Consider the following 8131-nt stretch of genomic DNA (forward strand, 5'->3'; position numbering starts at 1 on the left):
ATTTTTCTTTAAAAAAAAAACAAAACAAGATGAGTTCAGGATAATCTTGCGAAGTTTCTAAGCTAAGTAATTGTACCACTTGTTTCCTACCTCGATAGTCTAGAATTCAGTTTTTCTGTGTGGAAAATGAAAATGGGTATAATGCCCAGTATTTCCATTCCTACAGATTTTCCCAGTAGAGAGCCTTATTCTTAACAGTCTAAAACTGGAAACTACCCAAATGTCCATCAATAGAAGATGGAAAAATGAATTGTAGTACATCCATATGATGGAATACTATTCAGCAATTAAAAGGAGTGAACTACTGATCACACAACCACATGGATGGATCTCAGAAAATATTATACCGAGCTAAAGAAGCCAAACAAAAAAATTCATACTGTGTGATTTCATTTATGAGCAGTTCAGAAGCAAGCCAAATAAATCCATGTTGCTGGAAATCAGAAAGTAGTTGCCTGGGGGGACTTCCCTGGTGGTCCAGTGGGTAAGACTCTGCACTCTCAATGTAGGGGGCCCAGGTTCGATCCCTGGTTGGGGAACTAGATCCTGCATGCATGCCACAACTAAGAAGTCCGCCTGCCACAACTAAGACTGGGAGCGGCCAAAAATAATAAATTAAAAAAAAAAAAAAAGAAAGAAAGTAGTTGCCTGGGATGGGGTTGGGGGATTGACTAGAGAGGGATGTGAGGGAACTTACCAGGGTGAGAGAAATGTCCTATATTTTGTTTTGGGTTTGGGTACACAGTTTCAATTGTCAAAACTCATCCAACTGAACACTTAAGATCTGTGTATAAATTACACCACAATAAAAATAATTTTAAATTTCCAAAACAAACAAAAATAGTGACTGCAATAGTTTTGCTGTTGCATTCTGGGTAAGCCAAGCATCTGGGTAGTTGTATCTCTTAGATGCTTAGCCCTGCAAGCAATAGAAATCCAACCGAAAGATGGTTGAGATGATAAGGAATTTTGTTGGTTCTTTTAACTGGAGATTCCAGACCCATTTCTCTGCTCTGCTCTGCTCTGCTCTTGCTTTATCCCCCTTATCTGCAGGTGCTAGGAATTGCTGTCTTCTCATTTGGTAAAAAAAAAAAAAAGAAAGAAAGAAAACTGGCTGCCCACAGGCACTGGAGCCATGTACCTCCTTATTCCCATCCAACAAGAGAGAGTGAAGAGCTTCCTGTTGCTCTCTTAAGAACAGAGAACTTCCCTAGAAGTCTCTAGCAACACTCAGCATCTCTTGGCCAGAGTTGGATCATACTCACATGTTTATGTGAGAGGATAGCATAGTCTAGTCAGAGGATTCAATTATTCTTATAACAATCAAGCACACCCTGAAGGAAGGATAATCTCCCAGGATGCACTGCTGCTACTTGGTGGAGAGGAATAGATTTGGGAGAGCCAACCATACTCTCCACTAGGGTAGCTTTAGGCGATGAGGCTGGAAGGTACGGGTTAACCCAGATTATGGAGAAGCTTTAATAACAGACTGAAGATTTTGAATTCAGCATAATTAACGGGGCACAAGAAAGCAACCTAATGGACATTATAGTTGTAGGACTGAGAGAAGGGTATTGGATTTGAAGTCACAGGTTCTAAGTCTGGTTCTGCTGCTTGCTGACTGCCAAAAAGCGGGCAGTGACCCAATTCCTGGGAAATCCCCACCCTTCCCTGAAATAGCAAGGATATTCCTCCCATTTGGTAGCCTGTGAAATTACTCAGTCCATAAAAACCAACTACCCCATGCCCTGGGGCTACTCTCACTATCTGAGATGGTCGCATTCTGTCTATGGAACATGTATCTCTCTCAGTATACCTGCTTTCCCTTTACTCTGGCTCGCTCTTGAATTGTTTCCTGTGTGAAGCCAAGAACCCTCACTTGGCAGTCCGTCCTAAGGACTCCTGCAAGTCCTAGAACGTGACATTTCCCTGTCCTGTAACATCAACATGTACAAAGGCTGCTAATCATATAATCAAGATTAAAAACAGGATTTATATAAAACAGAGAAATGAGGTTATTGAAACGTGATCAGAGCTGTCACAGAGAGAATATTTGACAAGGTAAAACCAAGTTCTCCCCTGAAGACACTGGGATGTATAAACTGGAAAGTTCTAGATTTTGCAGAAAAATACTAATTTCTCCCTCTCAAAATGTCCTATTTTAATCTGAGATCCTCTATTTTATCTTTTTTCTTTTTCTTTTTCTTTTTTTTTTTGCTTCATTGGGTCTTCGTTGCTGTGCACGGGCTTTCTCTAGTTGCGGCGAGCGGGGGCTACTCTTCGTTGCGGTGCGCGGGCTTCTCATTGCGGTGGCTTCTCTTGTTGTGGAGCACGGGCTGTAGGCATGCGGGCTTCAGTAGTTGTGGCGCACGGACTTAATTGCTCTGTAGCATGTAGGATCTTCCCAGACCAGGGCTTGAACCTGTGTCTTCTGCATTGGAGGTGGATTCTTAACTGCTGTGCCACCAGCGAAGTCTCAATGTAGAGACTTTAAAACAGCTATTTTGCTGTTGTAATTCATGATTCTGTAGATCAGCAATTTGGTTGGCTAAACCAATCACCTTTTCTGCTGGGGTCACTACTGTGGCTGCAGTTATCTGGCAGCTCAACTAGGGTCAATGGGATAAAACATCCATATTTATGTCTTGGCTGAGCTACATGTCTTCAGCAGGCCAACTTGTGCTTTTCACGTAAGGCAGCATTCCCAAGGACGAGAGCTAAAGCTGTAAACTTCCCAAGTCCTGGGCTAGGAAGCCATACAACATCACTTCTGCTGCATTCCATAGGTCAAAGCAAGTCAGAAGGCTAGTCCACATTCAAGAGAAGAACAATAAACTCCACTTTTTGATGAGAAAGCCAGTAAAATATTATGCCCACTTTTTTTTTCAAGCTACCATCATCTTCCATCTGACCACAATTATTTATTTTCCTCTCGCATGCAAAATATGCTCACCCCCAGCCCAGGAACCCCACATGTCTCATTCAAGAATGGCGTCACGCTCAAAGTCTAAGATCTAATCACCTGTGTCAGGTCCAAATGAGGCTTCCTGGGTATGTATCCTCAGGTGCAGCTCCTGTCAATATGGACACCTGCACAGCAAAAAAGCAAGTTTTCCACCCCCTACACACCCAAAATAGTAAGGCGGGATAACCACAGTAGATACTCCCATTCAAGAGGGAAGGTTGGGAGGTACATAGTAGTCACTATTCTGTGGCAATTCTGAAATACAGCTGGGCACATGTTACCAGGTCCCCTAAACCAGAACTAGGGAAGGTTTCTTGATCAGGGTCCATCTCTGCTCCCTGGGTATCGAACTATCCAATCCATTTTTCTGGAAGACTCTTGGCTCAGCCCTTTTCCATCAGAAATGGCCCATTTTGCAGCCGAATAGCTTTCTCAGTCTGCCTCCTACCTATAGAGAGATGGGAGCCCAGAGGTTGTTGATTCATTTTCAACTGTCTTTGTTCCTTTTAGTCTCAGCTGACAATGCTTTTGCCAGCAACACTCTCTTTAAAATTTTGTGGATTTCCTATGACTCTGATACGGGTCTACTCAATGTGGCAAAAGTCACATTTACCATTAGTTTTGAGACAGGTCTCTTTCTATATTGGGTCATAAGTCAGGCAATGGTAGAACAATGCTCTTTTGTCTACTGAGAGAGTCTAGTTGGCACTGCCTCAAATCATTCAACAATCTTAAGTGTGACATTATAGCTGTACACTTAATTTGGACATTGGCCCCAGTCCTCATTTTATTTTGAGAATCTTAATTGCTGTGGACACTGGGCATAATAAACAATTTTATTTTCCATCCCAGCACATCTTGGATACATTATATTTTCTCTCAATTCTGCTTGCAAATTAAAACAGTTGCATTTTGACCTCATCTGTCTCTTCCTATGTCTTATCATATGCATTTGGGACCAACAAACTGACACAACTTTCTGCCTGGGGATTTCTTTAGCCAAATCCAAAAGTTTATTAGTAGCATTTCCTATCTTCCAAGTCATTACATTACAATTTTGCAAATTGTTATGGCACTACATCAGGCTACATGCCATTTACCCACATGGGTGGTGAAATTTCCTCACTGCTTTTCCTTATCCCCACTAACAGTTGGTTTGCCACTAATCCAGCCTCTACTAAAAGTTTTCTCATCACTGTCTGCTCTTTGTCCATGGCAGGGTTTTTTATTCAGCTGGTGATTTTGAGTGATGGGGTAATATCTCCCCAGGGACACAGAGCAGTCTTGCTTACTGCTTGCTCTAAAAGCGGTAGATTCCCCAAACTCAGAGTTTCTCAGCTGCATCTCAACCCCACTGCGGACACAGCATTCATCTGGGCTGTATCACATCACCCCCATAGGACCTAAGGGAAAAGAGAACTGAAGCAAATATGCTGATGTGCACGCTGCTTGCTCTGCCATGAATAATAAGTCCCATATCTCAGCCCCAGGAATCTTTGTCTATTGCCAGCACTCATGAAACCGTAACGGGCTCACTTACTAGCTTGTAAATAGGAAAAATCAAATCCCAGATCTAACAGGCTCCATCACCAGGAGGCATTCTCAGTTTAATTTTTAGTAAAACTTGAGTTAACATTACCAAAATCTAGCCATGACCTGGGAAAAGTCTCATTTTCCAAAGATAAAATTGGGGGCAAAAAAAATATTTTTTTCAAAGTTCAGAATTATATCAGAACTCAGAACTTGAAGCAAATCCTATTGACATGTCTGTGCCCATGTTATTTCATGTCTCCAGCACTGTCCTAGCCTCAGATCAAATGAGATGTTGCAGTATTATCGAAAAATGTGTACTCTCTTCAAGAGAATTTTTATCTTTTAAGCCATTTATCAATCCAGCAACAGAAAAATTCCAACAACTGGCCAATATCAATGGTTTCCATAATTTCTAAACAAACATAGTCATCTTTGACTGTGATTCCCAAGCATGTCTGCCTTGTAAAATAATAAGTCAAAGGGAGATCAGGGATATTAGAAGGGAAAAAAGGATGAATAACATTCATACAAGAAAGACAAATACTATACGGGATCACTTAGATGTGGAATCTAAAAAAGTCCAATGCATAGAAACAGAGAGTAGATTGGTAGTGCCAGGGGTTGGGGGGTTGGGAGAAATGGGGAGGTGTTGGTCAAAGGGTACAAACTTCCCATTATAAGATGAACAGATCTTAAGAATTAGATCTGAGGATCTAATGTGCAACTTGGTGACTGTAGTTAACAAAATTGTATTGTATACTTGAAAGTTGCTAAGAGAGCAGATTTTAAGTGTCCTCACCACAAGAAAAAAAATAACTATGTGAGGTGATGGACGTAACTAACATTATAGTGGGAATCATTTCACTATGTACACGTGTATCAAGTCATCACGTTGCACATCTTAAAACTTACACAATGTTATATGTCAATTATATCTCAATAAAGCTGGGGGGAAAATTCAGCACCTACCATATGCCAAGGTACTGTAAAAAGTTATTTTGCTGGCATTGATGTGAAACTTTATTATACCTGTTGTTGTTTTAATTTCTAAGAAATACTGTAGTGCAGCTTAGTGCCTAAGACAGCAGACTCTGGAACCAGACCACCTTTGTTCACAGCTTAGTTTGCTGGTAATTAGCTCTGAAACGAGGGGTAAGTTACTTAGCTTCTCTATGCCTTTGTTGCCTCATCTGTAAAATGGGAATAATATTGGCTCTGAATCCATTGGGTTGTTGTGTTGAGCTAAAAGTTACACAGGTAAAGTGCTTTTCTCAGTGCTGTTTAATTTCAGTGAGTCAAAGACAGCAGGTGAGTGAAGAGGATGAGAGAGAAAATTCCTCCAATGTGCAGGAGCAAGAATGACCATTTGCAGGACACCTTTAAAATTCCAGGAGACTGGAATTTTAAATTGTGCCTTGAGGGACTTCCCTGGTGGCGCAGTGGTTAAGAATCCACCTGCCAACGCAGGGGACACAGGTGCGAGTCCTGGTCCGGGAAGATCCCTCATGCCTCAGAGCAACTAAGCCCGTGTGCCACAACTACTGAGCCTGCACTCTAGAGCCTGCGAGCCACAACTACTGAAGCCCGCACGCCTAGAGCCTGTGCTCCGCAACAAGAGAAAACACCTCAGTGAGAAGCCCGCGCACCGCAACGAAGAGCAGCCCCAGCTCACTGCAACTAGAGAAAGCCCACAGGCAGCAACAAAGACCCAATGCAGCCAAAAATAAATAAATAAATTTATATTTAAAAAAAATAAAATAAAATAAATTGTGCCTTGAATGCCTGAATTTCTGGATAACGTTAAATTGACTCCAGAAACTTTTTTTCTTTTTTTTTTTTTTTTGGCTTCAGCATCTTTCTAAAATCTAAGCATCTAATTTCTTTGATCTTGGACTTCTAGGCTCCAGAACTGTGGGACATTTACATTTCTGTTGTTTAAGCCCCTCAGCTTTTGGTACTTTGTTATGGCAGCTCTAGAAAACGAATATAAGATACTAAGCCAAATCTGTTGTTTTCTTTTTTTTTTAATTGAGGTATAGTTAATTTACAGCATTGTGTTAGTTTCAAGTGTACAGCAAATTAATTCAATCATATATATATATATATATATACATATATATATATTCTTTTTCAGATTCTTTTCCATTATACGTTATTACAAGATACTGAGTATAGTTCCCTGTGCATTTTCTTTTCTTTATTTTTTAAATAATGATTTATTGATTGATTTTTGGCTGCGTTTGGTCTTCGTGTTTGAACTACTCCATGTCAGTCTGCTTTGGAAGGAGGTTTGGTTTTCAGAAGCCTGTTTTGCATGGAGGTGCTGTGCTCAGGTGAAAATAGCAGTCTTCACACCAGGCACACCTGACTCCCTCTGCTACCTGCCACTAGCCAGGTGACTTCATTGCCTTACTCATGGTTGCCATATATTTAAAAATGGATGTAGGGGAATAATAACTCAAAATATTAAACTCAGTGCTCTTCCTTCCTTTTTTTCTTAATTATTGTATTGTGAACTATGAAACAACCACGGAGCTGTGTATGGAAGCTACAGGCAATTCTAAAGTAACTACTACCTAAGTTGGAAGAAAAAACTTCACCCTGCTCTGGAGATGTTCAACATCACACTAGCCACTAATGAAATGCAAACTAGGACCATGATAGTCTATCACTACACACCTATCAAAATAGCTCTAGTTAAAAACGGCAATACCAAATGCTGGCAAAGATGCAGAGAAACTGGATTCTCACACATTCCTAGTGGAAATGGAAAATGGAAAAGCCACTCTGGAAAACACTTTGGTAGCTTCTTGTAAAATAAAATATACAATTCCCATACAAGCCAGCAATTGCACTCCTGGGCTTTATCCCAGAGAAGTGAAAACTTATGTCCACATAAAAACCTATACACTGGGTTTCACAGCAACTTTCTCTGTAATAGCAAAAAATTGAAAACAAAATATCTTTCAACAGGTGAATGGTTGACCAAACTGTGGTACATGCATAAGGTAAAAAACTACTAAGCAATAAAAAGGAACAAACTATTGACATGTTCAGCAATGTGGGTAGATCTCAAAGGCACTATGCTGACTGGGAAAAGTCAATCTCAAAAAGTCACATGTTCAATTCCATTGATAAAACATTCTCAAAATGATGAAATTATAGAGATGGAAAATAGATTTATGGTTTCCAGGGGCCGTGGATAGTGGGGAGAGGATGTGGATGGTGACTTAAAGCAACTGCACAGGGAGATCTTTGTGGTGATGATTAGTTCTATATGCTGGTATTGGTGGCGGATTATTGAAACTATACATATGATAAAATGACATAGAACTATATATGTACATTGTACCAATGCCAATTTGTACTATAATCATTTAAGATATAACTATTAGGGGAAACTTGGTGAAGCATATTCAGGACCTTCTGTACTATCTTTGTATCTTTACATCTTCCTGCTAATCTATAATACTTTTTAAAAATTCTAAAGTAGCCACCACCTAAGCCAGAAAAGAGGACAATGCCCCCTGCAGAATTACCCTCCCCCATAAGCTCCTTTCCACTCATAACCCCTTTGTATTGACCCTGGGATAGTCACTCCTTGCTTTTTGTTATATATTTGCCATCTACACA

At 40.4% G+C, this 8131-nt stretch overlaps 1 non-coding gene across 1 annotated transcript; it reads left to right on the top strand.

Annotated features, from left to right (window-relative positions):
* Positions 1-466: 466 nt before the first annotated feature.
* TRNAE-CUC lies at positions 467-539 on the top strand. Its single transcript has one exon. It is a non-coding gene; the product is annotated as a tRNA-Glu (tRNA).
* Positions 540-8131: the final 7592 nt, after the last annotated feature.

The sequence above is a fragment of the Balaenoptera musculus genome, chromosome 18, assembly GCF_009873245.2.
Source record: "Balaenoptera musculus isolate JJ_BM4_2016_0621 chromosome 18, mBalMus1.pri.v3, whole genome shotgun sequence".
NCBI lineage: Eukaryota > Metazoa > Chordata > Mammalia > Artiodactyla > Balaenopteridae > Balaenoptera > Balaenoptera musculus.